This window comes from Malania oleifera, chromosome 9, assembly GCF_029873635.1.
Source record: "Malania oleifera isolate guangnan ecotype guangnan chromosome 9, ASM2987363v1, whole genome shotgun sequence".
Lineage (NCBI taxonomy): Eukaryota > Viridiplantae > Streptophyta > Magnoliopsida > Santalales > Ximeniaceae > Malania > Malania oleifera.
The window spans coordinates 77,780,616-77,800,967 of record NC_080425.1 but is presented as its reverse complement, the minus strand read 5'-3'; the positions used below and the strand labels follow the sequence as shown (position 1 = coordinate 77,800,967).

The window sequence follows — 20,352 nt, the reverse complement described above, 5'->3', positions numbered from 1 at the left end:
AGATGTGTGCGTGAATGCTCTTGAACAGCAGAGAAAATGCCCAAAAGAAGTTTTAACATAATAAAGTATAGGCAAAGTATACAAAGGCTTTCAAAAGTATGCTCAAAGTGATCTCCCCTTGTCTTGTTTTCTCTCATAGGGTTTTGGGTTAGTGTATATAAACAATCTCGTCATCTAAACAATTTCTAACTGTTGGATCATTTAAAACATCATATTTACGTTCGTGTTCGCATTAAAATGCTGTTCTGCGCCACGACATTAGTCGATGAGAGCACACATTCATCAACGAGTGTACAACACCTGTTAGTCGACGAAAACCTGAGTTTGTCGACGAGAGACCTGTTTGAACTTTTTGGGCTCTCGGTATATTTTTGTTGATGAGACAACACTGTTCATCGTTGAGTGACTTTCATGCGTTTGTCGACGAGACCTCTAAAATTTGTCTCTAAAAATTCATTTAACTTAGAACTAATGTAAATGAATCTTTCATGAAATGCATGAGTCCTAAGGTCTGTCTAGGTTAAATTTGAGTTTCGAATTATATCTTATCAAATATGTAAATACAAGTGAGACTAAACACACAATACAACTGAAAATCTGAGGTGTCTTCATCGTTTTGCTTTTTTAATTTCATGGAATATGTCAGGTCGTATGTGCTTCAAATTTGTCATGGTTTCCATAACATTCGTACCATTCGTGCGTGCTAAATAATGATTCTACTAAAAGACTCAATGCACAAATGAGATAATTGTACTTTGTCATTATCAAAACGAGATCGGACTTAAAAAGTCAACAATATGTTATAAATATACATTAATGACAAGATTATAGTTAACTAATAAATAATATTATATTGTTTTAGTTAATAGATAAAAATATTTAAATTTTAATTATAAAATTAATATAATTGTCACTTAAAATTTTAATTATATAAATATTAAGATTTTTATTTAAAATATATTAAAGAATACATATTAATTATTATAAATCAATTACAAATTGAAGAGGAACTATTTTATTAATTTAAATCAATATTAAACAAATTAATGTTTTAAATCTAAATAATAATATAATTTTTATCATAATTTAATATGATAGTAATATGTTATAAATATGTATTAATAACAAGATTATTATTAATTAAAATGATAATCTTATATTAATTTTAATATTAAATATTTAAATTTAAATTATAAATAATTAATATAATTATTAATGAAATTGTTAATTAAAGTATTAATATTTTTTAATTTAAAATATTTTTAAAAAATGATATAGTACCCTATAATAAAAAAATTATTTAAAACCACTTATTTTTAATACAACTAAACACTACTTATAACTATTAGTACTTTTCCAATTCAACACTTATTATCAACATTTTTTTTTTTTTTCTAAAAAATACTTCTACATAAGTGGTTCCAAATGATCCCTAATTTTGTTAGGCTACACATTTGCAAATACACTAGTAACAAGTTATTGTGGTGATTGATGGTCCCTTCATGTTGTTTATCACTTATTCGGTAGATGTGATATATGTGGCATATGAGTCCCGGGCCTTATATATATATATATATATAAAATAAACAGAACTTTTATTTCATGAAAAATACAAATACAATAAAAAAGGAAATACAAAAAAAAGGAAATATAGAAAAATAAAAAAAAATGTAGAGAAATAAATTTTACATTGGGAAAAATAAAAAAAAAAATAGGGAAAAAAAAAAAGAGCTTTGTGAAGGGGATCAACATGCACATCGAGTATCTTTTGCGGATATTGTGACACATGGACGACCATCCAAAGTCCACTATACCATTAGATATGAACTTTATTTGCAGATACTCTGAAGTGTAAGTCCAAATGATCACTTAACGAACTTTTACATTGAATGAGCTTAAAGAATGAAATAAAAAACTTAAACTTTGCAGCATGAAATTGAAGATCATTTGAAAATTCATGAAATAATGGACCAAAATCACCCTTCCCCCCTTGACTTCAGCCACTACATAGGAGACTCACAATTGAAGCTTTTTTTGGAAGCTAGCTTGGAATGAAGACGACAACTTGCAAGTTAAAGAATCTTGGTCTTTCAAGAAGCATTTATTTCATTTTAAGTTCCTAAACTCTACTATCATAGTTATTCTAATTCCTAAACACTTATTTCCTATGACAAACTATTTCCTTGGAACCTCATTATCTATATTTTAAATGTTTTATTCTATTTTATTTAATCTCTTAAGAAACCATGTGCAAGTTATGTATTGTAAAAGAGGTTTTTGCATTATCAATTAAAAGAAGCCTTTTCGTGAGCTTGTGAAGCTTGTTCATCTCCTTGAGATTGAGTAGTGTGAGGCTATATTCTGTCTCCTCAAAGATAAGGCGGTGAGACCACGACAACATCACGTCATCATCAAGTTCGTGATTTGAATCAAGAGCTCGTTGAGACCTGCCAAAGACTAGATAGTTTGGAAGTCCAACTAGTCCATAAGCCGCCCCAAGGAAATTTAGAGCCGCCCCTTGAGCGAGGCAATGATGATGAACAACCTAGAGAGCCACTATGCCTCCTAGAGAAAGACCTCTTCTTCCTCCACAAAAGCGAGTGAATTGCCAAGATGACTTTGTTAGGAGACCCTCACGTAATGAGCCCTATGCCCAATAAAATTTTGTTAGAGTATATTATAAATTTGAAATTTTGTGAATTTAAAAAAGCATATGCTTCATGACAAATACGAACAAATACATACACACATAGACACATAGAATTATCACAAGAGGAGGTGACATTTCATATTTTGTTAGAATATATCACAACAAAATTTTTTGAGAATATTTAGGAAGGATTGATGGGATCTAGTTTTTTGAATTGGGCCTAGAACCTGAGCCTGATGGGCCCATCCGAGCACTACCCGTAGTAGACCAAATCTTTGCTGGTTGGGCCATCATCCTGATCTGAGCTGGGCCGCCTTCTTTGATACTAATTAGTTATAAGACTGGCCCAATTTATGGGGGAGCCATGGCCCATTAACCATGTGATTGCGAGGGACAAGCCGACCGGGAGTGGTGCTGTTGGGTTGGCAGTTGTTTCCCGGGGCCTGCTGGGAGCCCCCCACATGTAACAAATTTTGTCTCTAAATTTTAAGTTAAAACGAATTTGGAGAGTTGTTAATTCCTAGATCAATCGATTTTGATCTGAGAGCCATGTTAGTTTTTAGGGTTATTTTGGATTAAGATTTAAGAATAATAATAATAATAATTTATTTTTCATTCTATTCATTTTTACACGAAATACTATTAAAAATGAAAGTTAATTTTAGTACGATTAAAAATTAGAAAGAATTATATATTAATGAATTGTAAAATTAAAATTTTGTTCATAGACTTAGTTTTTTTTTCTTTTTTTTTCACTTTATTTAATAATCAAGCATGAAAATGTGGATTTCACGATATTTTCCTTTCCTTTCTCCAATATTTTTCAAATTCCAAACTGAGCCTAGATCAGTAGAGATTTGGGAACCTCCCTCCAAAATGGAAGAAAAAAAATCTGAAAATTTAATATTTTCATGATATATTTTTTTAATATGCATTTTAACTTATTTACTGTTAATAAATTATAACTAAATTCTAAAACGAATAAAAGCACCATCTATAAAATTTAAATTAACATTAAATAAAAAAAATTAATTTAGTTAAAAATACTATTTTTAAATGTGATAATCATATGTTATAAATATACATTAATGACAAGATTATAGTTGACTAATGAATAATATTATATTATTTTAGTTAATAGAAAATATTTAAATTTAAATAATAAAATTAATATAATTATGATTTAAAATTTTAATTGTATAATTACAAATTTTTTTTATTTAAAATATATTAAAGAATACATATTAATTATTATAATTCAACTATAGATAGAAGAGTAACTATTTATTAATTTAAATCAATATTTAAAAAAATTATGTTTTAAATTTAAATAATAATATTATTTAAATTAAATAATAATATTATATTAATTTTAATATTACATATTTAAATTTTAATTATAAATAATTAAAATAATTATTAATATAAATTTTCATTAAAATATTAATTATTGTAGTTTATAATAAGTTTTAGAAAAATGATATAGTTCTCTGCAATAAAAAAAAATATCCAAATATCACTTATTTAAACACAACCAAACACTACTTTTAACTCTTAGTACTTTTCCAATTCAACACTTATTATCAACACTTTTTAGAAAAAAGTACTTCTACGTAAGTGGTTCCAAATGATCTTTTAGACTACACATTTGAAAATACACTAGTAACAAGTCACAATGGAGATTGATTGTCCCTCCATATTGTTTATCAGTTATTCGGTAGATGTGATACATATGAGTCCCACTTATCTTGAAGGCATAATGTGAACAAATGCTAAACTTAAGGTTACGGGCCAATAACAATAACTGAAATATCCACGTCACTCGGAAACCCTAGAATGCCGCTTGTTTATTCCCAGGTCGCCGCACGCCGTTGCTGAGATCGCTGCACGCCATTGCTGCTCGTCCCCGCACGCCGTTGCTACTCATCGCTGTCGCTGCTCGTCGCCGCACGCCGTCGCTGCTCATTACCGCACGCCGTCGTTGCTCGTCGCCGCAGGCTGTCGCTGCTCGTCACCGCACGCCGCCGCTACTCGTCGCAATGCACCAGAGCTGTGACTGCACGACCTCCGTTCGTAGCATCCCTTCCCCTTCAAATCAGGTTTAGCCGTTCAGACTTCAGGGCAGACTGCAGAGCCTCTGCCGCAGAGGCCGAGAGGCGCACACGCTGACGCACAGTTCACGTCTCCACACAGAGGGCCAAATCCCCCTTCTTCTCCTCTGAATTGGCTTGGACAGGGATTTTTACTTGTTGATTTGGTTAGATTCAGAATTGGACCATTTGGTGCTCTCGATATGTGAATGGATCGCCTTGGCTGATACTCGAGGGCCTCAAGCTACAGTTCAGTCACACGTTCTTAGCTTGGGAAACTGTCTGTTTATCTTAGCTTTGAAGGCGATTCGCTGAAGTGCGGACTATCGAACCAGGTTCAGGACCCGATCTCTCCAGACTGCTGCAACACAACCCTCCATAGGCCCCTCGCCATCTCTCACTCTCATCACAGTCTCAGCAAGCACTATCAACGCCACTGCTCAGGGAGTCGCCAAACAATGCAGGTCAGTCTATTTTCTATTTCGAAAAGTTTGGCTTTAATCTCAATATTTTGCAATACAGTGTCATCCCACGCCGATGGCTGCACCGTCGGCGGGGAATGCCGTCTAGGCTAGTCCCGAGGTGCAATCATATGCGCAAATTGTGAGTAAAAAAGTGGATATGCCTGCGTTCAAAATTCCCATGAGATTGCCCATTAATATCAATGGGGAATTGAGCTTTATTTTCTCAGAAGCAGAGATGGTTAAGGCTGAGGAGGAATTTTGTTTTGCATTACTAATGAAATTTTTGAGGAATTGACCATCTATTGATAAAATTTGGCTTTTGATTGTGAAAACGTGGGGTTTGACGAAAATTCCAACGATCAGTGTTATGGATGATTATCACGTGTTAATTCATATGAAAAAAAAACGTGACTTTCTGCATGGTTAGGCAAGGGAAAGTAGAATTATGGAAGACAATTCTTTCCGGATGTTCAAGTGGACGAAGGATTTTGATACAAAAAAAGAATCCCCATTGGCTCCTCAATGGATTTTCTTACCGGGGTTACAAATGCATCTTTACCAAACGAATTTTCTCCTAATAATAGCAACTCGTTTTGGTCGTTATCTTGGAACTAATAATGCAACAATTAATCGTACAAGAGCATCGGGGGCACATATTTGCGTGGAAGTTGACCTAACAATGGAGCCGGTAAAGGGATTTCCTCTTATTTTATCTTTGAAACAATGTATTTGACAAGAGGTCAAATATGAAAAGATGAGTTTTTTTCTACTATAAATGTTGTAGGTAAGGACATACCTCGATTGTTTGCAGGGTGGGAGAGAAGCAAAGGGAGGAGGAAAAATATAAATAAAGAAAGATATGGAAACCAAAGACTAATGACGGTGTAATAGAAACCAATTCCGACGTGGATAAAGGAGCAAAGAAGGTGGTGCAAGAAGCAGGACCTAGTAATGTGCATATGACGAAGCAGATTAATGATAGGGGCCCTGAAATAGCGAAAACTCCTGTAGTTCAAGAAAATGGGGATCATGCAAGGCAAAACTCTGATATATCGCAGAGAGCATTAGAAAATAATGGGAATGAAGATTCAATAGAGAGGAATGTAGGGGAGTGTGAAGAGGTCAGATGTGATGATGATCCTCGAGTTTCAAATGAAGAACCTCTATCTCAAGAGGAAGTGGATCACGTGGATAGTTCTAAACTGACTAAAGGTCGGGACCAAGGTTTGCAACAGGAGGATTTGGCTCGGGGTTATTCATCTGAGAGGGAGGAAGGTGAAATATCAGTTTTAAAAGGTAAAGAAAAAATATATGAGTCTGATACAGGGTAGGGATGAATTTTTGTAAAAAACTCGGTGAGGAAATCTCAGAGGGTTCTCATCCGACCGCATAAATTAAATTTATGACGAATACAATTCTTTTCTGGAATATTAGGGGGTTAGGCAGGTCTAGAGGTAGAATAAAGATGCTAATTAAAAAGTTTAATGTTGGGTTGTTTGCTATTTCATAACCATTCGCGGCTGAGGAGCGGATGGTAATGCTGGGTAATTTTTTGAATTTCCACCATTTTATATCTAATGAAAATCAGGGCAGTAAATGGTGGCTATTTTGGAAGGATATAGATGCCTTTGAGGTGATTTCAATCACGACTTAGAAGATTTCTGGGTGGTTTTTTAAGGATGCATGGACAAAGAATTTTGGTGAGTTTTGTCTATGCCAAATGTTCTTATGTTGAAAGAAGAGAGTTATGGCGGCAACTGGAGGAGTGCCAATAAGATTTTCCTTGGTTGGTCATGGGTGATTTTAATGTGATTCGAACGGATACTGAAATAATTGGTAGAAATCTAAGACCATTGTTACCTATGATGGTGTTTAATGACTGCTTACATCATTTTGGTCTTTTTGATTTATCAAACACAGGCTCACGAATGTCGTGGTGCAATGGCCATGAAGGGGTGGCTCATAGTTGGGCTAAGCTGGATCGTGTTCTTATTAATAGTGGTTTTTCCAACCTATATGGTTCGACTCAATTCAAATATCTGAGTCGGAAATCATCATATCATAGCTCTATGGTGGTGTATACATATACGTCTTTCTCCCAGTATGGCCCTACCCTTTTTCGGTTTTTAAATATGTGGAGCTCGCATGATATATTTTTGTCGTACGTTAAAGATGTCTGGATCAGGAATGACTCGGCCTCGGGTCTTCTGAAACTTGCTATTCGCCTTAAGAGAACTAAAGTTGCATTACGTGCATGGAATAAAAATGTCTTTGAGAGAGTGGAAGAAAATTTAAAAGCTCTTGAGGAAAGGATGGAATATCTAGAAAATCAACTACAAACAGGGTTTTTTGATGACGTCGAAGCTAATTACTTGACTACTAAGGTGGAGATTCAGGTGTGGGGAAGAGGGAAGCATCTCGCTTAGGAAAAATTGCAAAAAAAAAATGGTTGACTGAGGGGGATCAAAACTCTAAATTCTTTCATTCAATTATCAATCAAAAGTGGAATAAGAGTCGTATAGACCGTATGGTTCTGAACGATGGGAGGATATTGGAGGGTGCAGAAGCAATTCATAATGAGGCAACTATTTTTTTCCAGAATTTTCTTTTAGAGTCTTCAGCGGTTGAACCATGTGATCTCTCCGAGTTAATTCAAAGGAAAATTTCAGATATTGATAATAATTTACTCTGCGCTGATCCGACAGAAGAAGAAGTAAAAATAGCGGTGTTCTCTATTCCCAAAGAAAGCAGTCCGGGACTGGATGGATTTGGATCTGAATTTTATAAATCTTGCTGGGACATTGTAAAAAAAGATCTCTTGGATGCGGCAATGGATTTTTTTCAGGACACTACTCTTTCCAGCTTTGATAAATTTCGGCCTATTTGTTTATGCTCTGTGGCTTATAAATTTTTTTTCCAAGATTCTTGTTTTTAGACTAACCAAGGTTGTTGATAAGTTGGTCTCATATGAACAAGGCGCTTTTATTCCTGAGCGAAGTATTTTTGAAAATATTACACTGGCTCAAGAAATGGTTTAGTCTTTGCACAAAAAAACAGACGGCGGCAATGTGATGATAAAACTTGATATGGCTAAGGCTTACGATAGAGTGAATTAAAATTTTCTTCTGGAGGTATTTAAGGCTTTTGGTTTCTTTGAGAGGTTTTGCAAGCTCATAAAAAATTGTATGGAGTCTCCTCAGTTTTCTGTTTTGATGAACGGAACCTTTAAGGGGTTTTTTCAATCTACGAGAGGCTTGCGGCAAGGGGATCCATTATCCCCTTATTTATTCATCATAATGGAGGAGGTTTTGACAAGGTTGCTTAGGAAAAGCTATGAGACTGGTCAGATTGGTAAATTTAATTATCCGATTGGGACCCCATTGGTTTCGCATTTGTTATATGCGGATGATATTCTTATTTTTGTGAATGGTGGGAAGAGGTCTATGAGAAATTTAGTTTACGCTTTGGAAAGGTATGAGAAGTGGTCGGGTCAAAAAATTAGTAAGACTAAATCAGCGTTATTCCTCTCAAAATACATCACTCCCGCTAGGAAGCATGGTTTATTGAGAATCACGAGTTTCACGGAAGGTAAATTTCCTATTTCATATTTGGGTGCGCCTTTGGTGTCTAGAAAATTGTCTTCTAGGACATTGGAGCCTCTTATGGAGAAGATTAGAAAGAAAATTACAGGGTGGAAATCTAAGTTGCTCTTGCAAGGTGGAAGATTGATTTTATTAAGACATGTGTTGTCTAGCATGCCTATTCATTTGATGTCTGTTATTAAGATTTCGCAGGTCACATATTCTCACATTAACTCTCTTCTTTCAAATTTTTTATGAGGAGAGATGAAAGATAAAAGGAAGATTCATTGCCACTATTGGGGGAAAATTTGTAAACCTACCTTGGAAGGGAGTCTGGGCCTAAGAGATCTTAAGGAAGTTCATAAATCTCTTCTCATGAAATTTGCCTTCAGATTGCTCACTTCTAACAATCTGTGGGCAGATTTTTTCAGAGCTAAATAGTGCAGAAATGATCATTTACTAGTAAGGAAGGGGTGGCCAAATGACTCTCGGTTTTGGAAATCAATTATGGCCACAATTCCAGAAGTTATGGATAATGTTAAAATTTTTGTGAGAGGTGAGAACTCTTCTTTTTGGTTCGACAGGTGGTTGTCATCAGTCCCGTTATCTGTGAGCACTGAGAATATTTTGAATAAGAAACTGTGTATTAAGGATTGCTGACTAAATAATAATTGGAACTCTGATTTAGTACGGGAATTGGTTGGTGCTGACAAAACAAGGGAAATTTTGCAACAGGTGTCGGCGGGTAAAAGTGGGCAGGATATTTTTGTTTGGAAGCCTGCCCCGGACGGTAATTTTTCTACAAAAACGGCTTGGTAGGCAGTGAGGAGTAGAAGTGAAAATTTTTTGTGGAATGACTGGTTTTGACATTCTTTATTGCCCAGAAAAATATCAATGCGTTTATGTAGAGCCTGGTTTAGATGTTTGGCTGTAGATGATAGAATTCAAACCAAAGGAATATCGATGGTTTCTGCTTGTGATTGCTGCGTTTAGAGAAGTCAGGAAAACATTGATCATATTCTTTCTTTAGGAGAGGTGGCTTCAGAGGTTTGACGTCGGGCTAGTGTGACATTGGAGATTCCTTTCCAATGATCTCTTCCTTGGAAAAATAAAATGGCAAATTGGTTCCACTATGCAAAAAAAATCGTCTATTAAAGGTATTTTAATCAGGCTGATTCCATGTTTAATTACGTGGTGCCTCTGGAATCGAAGATGTAAAGTGAGAATGGAAGGAGTTTATCAAAGTGCAGATCAGACGTGGAGAAGTGTTTGATTCTGGGTTAGTTTTATTGCTAAGAGCACCATTTCTTTTAAAAAATTGAAGAAGTCGGACACTAAGATTTTGAATAAGTTTCAAATTAAGCATCAGGGAGTTTGCGATAGGCCTTGAGAAATTATTTCATGGGTTAAACCTCCAGTAGGGTGGATAAAACTTAATTGTGATGGGAGTTGTAGGGGCAATCCGGGTACTTTAGGAGGTGGAGGAATTATTCAGGATTGCCATGGTATGGTAAAAGCGACTTTTTCAAGTTATTTTGGTAATAGTACGAATAATAGTGTGGAATTAAAAGTAATCAGGGAAGGAATTCGTTTGTGTAAATGTTTGCATTATATTAATGTGATTATTGAAAGTGGCTCGCGAATTGTAATTGATTGGTTTCGGAAAGGTAGATTTAGTTTGTCGTATCTTTGGGAATTTTGGGAGGAGCTAGTGACAGATTTAGAAGGAGTGAATGTCATGGTGATGCATCAAATAGGGAAGACAATAGTGCGGCTAATTTTCTTACTAAAGAAGGAGAAATGGGAAACAATGTAATCTACGAAGAACAACACCTTCTATAATGTTATATGAAAAGTACTTTCGGATGAATATGTGGGGTCTTGTTTCCGTTCGTTTCATCTCCAGAGTTTTGTTTGATGTATTTCGTTTTATTTTTGGTAGTTTTTATGTTTTTATCTCTTTTGTTAGTTATGTTTAATTTTATTTGTCCTAATTTGGTTTGTTAGTTTTAACTTGTAACCACAGTTTTCCTCCACCAAAAGTAAGGGTTTATTAATAAATAAATGGAGGTGCCACCCTCCTTTACCAAAAAAAAAAAAAAAAAAATGCTAAACTTATTTTTTCAATAAATTAATAGTCCATATTGAGCTTGGATTACACAATGAGAGGATAGTCAATCTCCCAATTCCATCTCTTTCTCACTTCTCACAGGATTCAAATTTGAAACCTTCAATAAAGACCCTCAAACTTCAAACACTAGGATGTCTCCTAGGAGACCTAACTAAAACCACATGTTAAAATGTAGGCAACAAGCACACAAAGGGTTGGTCCGCTCCTCCAAATAGAGTGAAAAAAGTTTCCTTCCGTTTACTAAAACATAATATATTTTGTATTATGGTAGACCCAGTGTCACCATGGCATTGAACACTGACATTATAAAATGGCACATTAGACTAATGCTCCAGATTTCAATTATCAACTGCGTTAAATCTCTCGAAATTATGATTCCAAGCATGTCTGGAACACTCACCATGCATATAAATGGAGGAAAGCCTTTTTATATCGTCCGCGTGCCTATTTTTTAGATACTAAATATGTGGTAAATGAATCTGATGAACAGGCAAGTGGAGCAGGTCGCCTATGTAGATGTAAGATTCATGTTTGTGAGAATCGAGACACGCTTCATAATTTTAAAATATTAGCATTTTGGTCAATGATACATAAGGGAAAAAGAAGAAGAAAAGGAAAGTGGAAGACATTAACAAAGAGCATGGTTAATTCGCTGTTAACAGCATACCAGTGAGTGTCTCATGTGCTGCAATGCGTATTATAATCAGCACAACATTGTAGTACATCTAAATGGGTTAGCATATATATTGGTCCTTGATGTGAAAAAATGGAATCCCAATCTTCGTGTCTACAGTATAGTAATCTATATTGCCATCCTACTAATTCAAGCCGAGAAGCAGCTAAAGACAATATTCTCAGTGCCGCTGCCAGTGCCGCTGCCAGTGCCAATGCCGCCGGAGACCAAATACTCCTTCCCTGGCCGAAGCCCATTTTTGTTCTCATTCTCATTGTGAACCTCCCTGCTCCTCCTGCCTCCTCCTCCTGATTCAGACCCCATCCCTGTCCTCCTCGCCGCTGCTGCCCTTTTTTCGCTCCTCCGTTTTGCAACATACTCTTCGGATATAAACACATCCATCTGGCAAAAGGGCAAATCGATATATCTATGATAATATGAATGGTAAGGAGAGTATTGGGTTAATTAGGGGAGAGGAGAATTGGAGCATGCAGCAAACGTGGAGGCGTGGGGGAGCAGGGTTCATACTTTATAAGAGGGAGATGGGAGATTGATTTGGGAGTCGGAATTAAATTCTAGGGGCTTTGGTCCCATGTTTTACTTCACACCAGGACAGGCAGAGGGAAATGCACTTTCTTGTTATGAAATTACCGAGGTGCAGGACCTGGTTTTTGGAAAGTTCCTTCCCTTCTTCACTCTCAAGTACTGTCCCACTACTGTTTCTGCTTTGTGTTGGCTATGCATTTTTCTTTTTTTTCAGTTCTCACATATAGACACAGGGATCTGTTAAGTAATTTTCAAATACTTTTTTCACAAAAAAAATAAATAAATAAATAAATAATTTAAGAACCAATTTCTTATATATAATTCATTATTCACTATTTGGACTCACATAAGTGAGAATTATAATTTTTTGTAGATCTCAATGATATAGAGCTTGCATCGATGACTTTAATGGGTCTAAACATTAATATAACGTTTTATAATTAAAATGTTCTAAATCTTATGTGGAAACGCCGAACCTTATAGTTATTTTTCATAAACTATGCAAGTATTGAATTAATACATCTTCTCTCTCTCTTGACAATTGTTGGTTCAGCTATTTAGCACCTTGTTTTGAAAAAAAAAGTGTTAGGTAAATATCATCAATCATAATTCCTAAGCCTAGTCAAAGGCCAATTTGTCACACCAATATTCTCAATTTAGGTCTTACTACAACTCAATTTGGTGCAAGTCAACATTACATGAAGACTGTTTATCGTTTACACCACATATTTTTATGTGAATTTAATTAAGTATATTTTAATTTGAAGTTGTTGATGTGGTAGTAGGTAATAGGTTCAATTTTCGAGTGACGGTGGTAAACTTGGTCTACCAGAAAAATGTCTTTTATTTTTCAAGACAAAGTTAAGCCTATTAACAATATATATAAAATTAATTACTTTTGGGATTTTTTGATTTTTCTTTCAACTAGCTTTTTTATACGTGACACATGTATGGTTGGTTGGCAACATCGGATAATGAGTTTGGATTCGATAATTGTCAAAATTGGAGAAAAATAATTTTCACTATTGATTCTTGAATATTACAAGGGTATATATATACATAAGAGAATTGAAAAATGGGAAAGTGTATTTTTCTAAGATGGAAAGTATATATTTCTCTAATACTCCCCCTGAAGATCCGTAATGCTCAACTTGCATGATAAGTCTTGAAAATGTTCACGACCCAAAACTTTGGTGAAGATATTGGCAAGCTGACTGTGGGAGGGAATGTGTTTAGTGAAAAAGAGGTCAGCCCGTAACTTTTCACGAACAATATGACAATCGATTTCTCTATGTTTTGTACGTTCATGGAAAACTGGATTCTGGGTAATGTGAAGAGCCGCTTGGTTGTCACAATATAAGAGCATAAGCTGGGAATGCGGTATTCCAAGATCATTTAAAAGAGTTTTGAGTCATGTAAGTTCACAAGTAGTGGAAGCAAGTGCCCGGTACTTAGCTTCGGCGGAGGAGCGAGACACTGTAATTTGTTTCTTAGTGCGCTAGGAAATCAGACTAGTGCCCAACTGAATGAAAAACCCAGTGGTGGAGTGGTGAGTGAGGGGACAACTAGCCCAATCTGAATCAGAATAGGTTGAGACTTGAAGAGTGTTGTCAGTAGGAAAAAATAAGCCCTATCCTGGAGAAGTCTTAATGTATCGAAGAACACATACAATAGCATCATAATGTGGTTGTCTAGGCTAGTGCATAAATTGACTGAGAATGTTGACTGGAAATACACAATTTCGGGACGAGTGATGGTGAGATATATCAAACGTCCAATGAGTCACCGAAACGAGCTTGGATTGGAGAGAAGATCATCATCAGTATTATTGAGCATGAGATTTTGTTCCATGGGAAAGTGGGCAAGACGAGCACCAAGATGACCACTATTAGTGAGGATGTCAAGAGCATATTTTCGTTGATTAAGAAATATGCCAAGGGAAAGCGAGCAACTTTGAGGCCAAGGAAATATTTCAATTTGCCAAGATCCTTTAGTTTGAATTTCTGAGCAAGCATGACTTTGAAAGTGCTAATATCGGAGAGATCATTGCCTACCATGAGAATGTCATCAACATAAACAAGTATGAGAGTAAAAGACTGACCCCGAGAATGGGTGAAAAGAGAATGATCGACCTGAGATTGGGTGAAACCTGCTGCAAGTAAAATAGAAGATAATTTAGAGAACAAATTGCGATAGGCTTGCTTAAGACCATAAAGGGATTTTTGGAGACGACAAACACGAGTCTCCCCCTATTTGCAATAACCCGGTGGAGGGATCATATAAACCTTCTTATCGAGGTCACCATGGAGAAAAACGTTGTTGACATCCAATTGAAGGAGATGCCAATTTCGAGCTACAGCCACTACAAGAACACATCTAACAGTAACGAGTTTAGCAACAGGAACAAAAGTGTCATGATAATATAAACTTTCTACCTGAGTGTAGCCCTTAGCCATCAAGCGAGCTTTATGTTGCTCTATGGATCCATCGGCCCGAAGTTTCGTTTTAAACACCCATTTACAACTAATTGATTTTTTTCAGGTGGAAAAGGTTGAAGAACCAATGTATTATTAGTTTCTAAGGCTTGGATTTCAGAAGCCATGACATCACACCAAAGGGAGTGTAGCACAACCTGAGAATGTGAGGTGGGTTCAGGATGTTGAGACATAACAGAAAGAAAAGCCAAATGTTGATTAAAGAAACGATGATAAGATAAAAAAGATGAGAGACAATGAATCGTACCTGAAGGACATCTTGAAACCTATGAAGCCGTGGAGGATTGTTGTAATGTAGGGCAGATGTAATCAACCAAGTAAGAGAGATGTGTGATAGCTTGTTTGGGCCGTGAAGAGGTGGGTGGGGGGGGGGGGGGTGGTGGGGAAGGGGGTGCGGGTGAGGAGGCCAAGTGAGAAGGAGGGAGAGATGAGGGACTAGGATTAGGTGTGGTTGATGGAGTACGTAAAGTGTAGGAAGGATGTATATCAGGAATGGGAATGGGAAGGATTGGAGGAGATGTTGGAGTTGGAGATATGAGATAATGGGAAAAACATTCTCTTCAAAAGGGACATCACGAGAGATGAAATTTTTTTTTGTTTTCAAGATCGTAGACATGATAAGCCTTATGATGAGGAGGATAACCTAAGAAAACACATCGAAGAGTACGGGGAGAGAATTTATCGCGGTGTTGGCGAGCAGTTTGGGCATAGCATAAGCACCCAAACACTCGCAAGTGTGTATATGATGGTGGTTTCTGAAAAAGGAGTTCATAAGGGGACTTATGATTGAGGTTGGGTGAAGGGGTGCAATTAATTAAATAAGTGGCTGTGAGAATGCATTCACCCCAAAAATAGATGGGAAGATTAGCTTGAAAATGTAAGCACCGAGCCACATTAAGAAGATGGCGATGTTTACGCTTGGCAACACTATTCTGTTGAGGTGTATCCACACATGTACGCTCATGAAAAATGCCTTGATCATGGAAAAAGGTTTGAAGTGGAGTGAATAGAAATTTTATACCATTATCAGTGCGCATGTGCTTAACAATGCAATTGAAATGATTTTTAATGTGCATAAAATAGACCCATGTAGTATGCGAGTAGTCATCCATGATTGTTAAAAAATAATATGCACCAGAAAGTGAAGCAATAGGATAACCACCTCATATATCACAATAAATCCGCTTAAAACAAAATGTGCTCTTATTTGTATTTAAAGAAAAAAGTAAACGAGTGTGCTTTGCTTTAGCACAAACATTACAAGGCAAATGAGAAGAAGAAATATTTAAGGTTTTCGGAATACATGAAATATAAGGGTGATCAAGACGTTGATGCCAAAGAGTAGTGTCAGAAACACGTTGAGAGTGGAAAATTGAGGCGGAGGGAGGTTTATAGTGGTAAAGCCTATCCCGTACTTCACACGTTTCAATCAGCCTCCTCATTGATAGGTCCTAAAAAACACAAAAAGTGGGAAAAAATATAGCAACACAATTGAGATCATTGGAAAGTTTGCTGATCGATAATAAATTAAATTTAAATGAAGGCACATAAAGAACATTAGAAAGAGAGAAAGTAGGAGAAAACCGCATAGTGTCGGTATGAGTTATAGAAACAATGTCACCATTTGGAAGCTTAATGGGGCATGACTGATTGAGAAGCTGAATATTATCAAGAGAAGACAAATTGGAAGTCATGTGATTGGAGGCACCAGAATCAACAATCCATTCAGTCTTAGAAAAAGAAGCAGAATGATAAGAGGCAAGATTACTGGAAAAATTGGTAGAGTTGGTATTCAAGGGCGATAAAAGATCCACTTGACGGTATTGTTCACTGGTGAGACTAGGAATAGCAATCTTAGAAGAGGTTGGAGAACCGGTGACAGTATTTGCAATTATTGAAGAACCAAATGCTTCCATAACATCAGATCAGTTCAGATAAATCAAACCGCCAAATCGAGTTAGATCCAATCTCTGCGACGGCCAAAAAAATATAAATCTTCGAGTTGATAGCCTCACCGTAAGAACTGAAAGGCAAATGCAGCAATTGTGCGACGGCCAAAAAAATATAAATCTTCGAGTTGTAGCCTCTCCGTAAGAACTGAAAGGCAAATGCAGCAATTGTTTAATCAAAGAAGTCGAAGGTGCCGTCTGAGTGTCGCGTGGGAGCCTTTTCAGGTGGAGATGCGCTTTTTCACCGATGCTTGTGAAAGATATCGAGGCTTCGACGTTAAGTTATTGTATTGTATTCTATGAATTTCGGGATATTAGGAGAAGATAGTCGGAGCTATTGACCGGATGATGCTACTACTGCTTTTGCCAAAGAAGATGACCGCAAACAGAGGAACGCCAGAGATGATCTGTGAATCAGAGCAACTGTAGAGACCCATTATATTAATTAAATAATAGGAGGAGGAGAGAAAAAGAAATTGTAAATTGGAATTCAACAGGGTCTCGTCGACGAACAAGCTTGATGGGATCGTCGACGTGGACACGAGTCTCGTCAACAAGAAGTTACCGAGGGGCTATTTTCAACTCTGAATTTCGTCAACAAGGAATAAGCATTCGTCGACGAACTCCTTTTGTGGCCTCGTCGACGAGGTGACGTGTCTCATCGATGAGTGCAGGTGTATAAGTAGTCTGAACTCGGTTTTTACCGCAGAATTCACGCAAAGAACTTCTCTCTCTCTCTCTCTCTCTCTCTCTCTCTCTCTCTCTCTCTCTCTCTCTCTCTCTCTCTTTCTCTCTCCTCTTCGATTCTCCTTCCTTCTCTCTAAGATTTTGGGTCCGTTCTTTACTGGATCGACATTCTGAAGCCGCTACGCTAGTCCTGGGGAAGTTCTCTTCAAGTCTGCTGGAGTAGATCGTTGGTGGGGCTAACTTGGACTCTATCCGAGGTTCAGGGTAAGGTTTTTTATTGAGTATTTGACATTCCTACAATTGTAGAAAAGGTAGCGTTTGGAGAAATACTGAAGTTTTGTTTAGGGCAATGTTATTTTTAGGGTGTTGAGTTGAGAACCCAGCGGGTGCAAGGCTAGTTATTTTTTGGGCTTTCCAGTAGTCAGGTAAGGGAGTAAACTAGAGCAATAATTTCTCATGAAAATTATTATTATTTAATAGCAAATTAATTTTCAAAAAGCATGTATTATGTATGAGTATATTTGGGAAAAGTACTACTGTTACACAGGAATATGTTTTAGTATAAAAATGTCAGAAAATGTGATTTTAGAACAGAATTCATGATTTTATTCAGTTTGCGTGACATGAATATTATTTCACATATTGTATTATGTTAAGTTAGATTTACAGAAAAGGCATGTTTACAGTTATTTTCAAGAAAAATATGGATAATACAGGAAAATATGATTTCAACACTTATGATAAACAATACATTTATTCAAATCAGTATGTATAATATGTACGGAACAAGGCCGTGATTGATAGCCGGCGCAAGGCCGCAGTTATGTATTTTATTTGACGCAAGACTGTGATTATTTATGTTATGACAGAATTCAGATAATGCTATCAACCTATTTATGTTAAAACAGTATATGATCATGTACTATATATTATTAGAACCCGAGTGATAGTTCAGATCAGTTTTCAGGAGCATGGTACCGTAGCTATACAGTTCAGTTCAGTTCAGACTTGTGCTACCACCCCTGATAGTAGAGAGAGTGGGAGATGGATAGTCGATGTGACTTTCAGTGTAGAGTTGTAGACGTCCACCTGACCGTCCGGACCAAGGTGAGGAGGGTCCATCGTACTTACAGAAATTTTTGACTCGGCAGTGGTCGGTCAACCATTGTCAGGTCCTACCTTTGAGCTGCACAACCCATCATAGAGGGTAATATATGACATCAGTTAGCTAATAATCCTGGGTATATTTCAGTACTACTATTTATAGCAGATGTTTTTATGAACATTGAGATACAATATGATTTAGTATAACTATGAAATTGTATGTTTATTCAATTATGATATTAATAGTGTTTTCTGGCATGTAATAGGTACTATATATTTATTATAGCACGCAAATATTCATGTTACCACACAACTGTATTTAGTTTATTTCCCTTACTGAGAGGTGTCTCACCCCAGCTTAAAATTATTTCAGGAAATCCAGACAGACAGACGGACCAAACTCCACACCATTACAGACAGTTTTTACTACCCCGCTAAGAGGGTGAGTTTTGAGCTTGGATCAACTTGTTTCTAGTGTATGATTCTAGTTTTGTCTTTTGAGGTTGTGACGATTATATATATACATTACAGACATAGTGAGGTTTTTTATAAACTCCGGTACTATATATTTTGTATGGAAATTATGTTTACAGCTGCTTAGGTGTCCGCTGTGTATGACATGTGTGTCCCTGTTACCCACGGGTTCGGATCGAATTTTCTATATCATTATTTATTGGTATCAAGCTATTTAATATGATTAGTTATGTAGTAAATTAAGCAGGTCGTTACAGAAACTGCCTGAGACTGAGATGCCGGCAGGTTGAACAAACTGAGAAAAGGTCAAACGGAATGTTAAAGAGACAGAGAGAGAACTGAGATGCCGCTCGCTTGCGAGAGAAAGAACAACAGTGTAGAACTTTGAGAGGACTGCCGCTGTTGCTCTTGCCGGAAAAAATGGAGCTGATAGGGACGACGCCATAGAAGACGAGAGAAATGAGAGATGCTGCCGGATTTGGGAACAGAGAGGGACTGAGAGATGTGGCTGGAACTGCAAGATGGAAACGAGAATGCTGGACTGAACGCTACGACTACAAAATGGAACCGGGACTGCAAGATTGCAAGACTGAACACCGGAATCAAAAATGTTGGAGAACTGAGAGAGACGAACCGAGAGAGAGAGGCTGAGAAGACTATGAGCATCGGGGAGGAACCAGCCAAACGACAGAACCGAGAAACGGAGATATAAGAGTAGTAACTGAGAGATAGCGGCTGCCGGAAACGGAGAGAGATGGGAGTTGGTTGGAGAGCTTGTTGGGCGTGCGGCGGGAAGGTTGGCTAAGAGAGAGATCAGACTATGAACAGAGAGGGCTCAGCTGAGAAGGAGGGTCTCGGTGAATGCCAGGTTAAGAGAGAGAGCTACCCGTGATGCCAACGGCGGCGGCAGAAACGACCGGAGAGGATGAACTGACAGTCGGAGAGACGAGCCGCGAGATGAGCAGTGAAAGACGCACGTTGGAGAAGACGCTGATAAGCCGCAACTAAGGTACTTTTCGACAGTCGGAGTGTGGTCCTATTGGGTGTGTGCGGCGGCGGCAAGGTAAGAAAAACCTAGGTTAAAATCTAGGTTAAAAAACAACTTGGCTATGATACCATGTCAAAATTGGAGAAAAATAATTTTCGCTATTGATTCTTGAATATTACAAGGGTATATATATACATGAGAGAATTGAAAAATAGGAAAGTGTATTTTTCTAAGATGGAAAGTATATATTTCTCTAATAATAATTAATGTATCGAGTCTATATGGGTTTAAATATCATTGACATGTTTATAAAGAAGCGAATAGGCATTTATTCATGCTTGTCTGATTAATTATATATAGTAAATTTAGTTTACATATTTATGAAAACATTTTAATTAGGCAAAATCATGCAAAAATATTGCGTTGATAATTTCAATCTATTGATTTCGTATCAAAATAATATTATCTTTTATTCTATAAAAATTGCAATTAAACTATTATATTAATCCTTATAGAGTAT

The 20,352-nt window shown here is 36.7% G+C and overlaps 1 long non-coding RNA gene across 1 annotated transcript; it reads left to right on the top strand.

Moving 5' to 3' along the window:
• Positions 1 to 4,447: 4,447 nt before the first annotated feature.
• Positions 4,448 to 18,977, top strand: LOC131164266 (uncharacterized). Its single transcript, XR_009139237.1, has 2 exons — positions 4,448 to 5,204; positions 18,744 to 18,977. It is a non-coding gene; the product is annotated as an uncharacterized LOC131164266 (long non-coding RNA).
• The last annotated feature ends 1,375 nt before the right edge of the window (positions 18,978 to 20,352 follow it).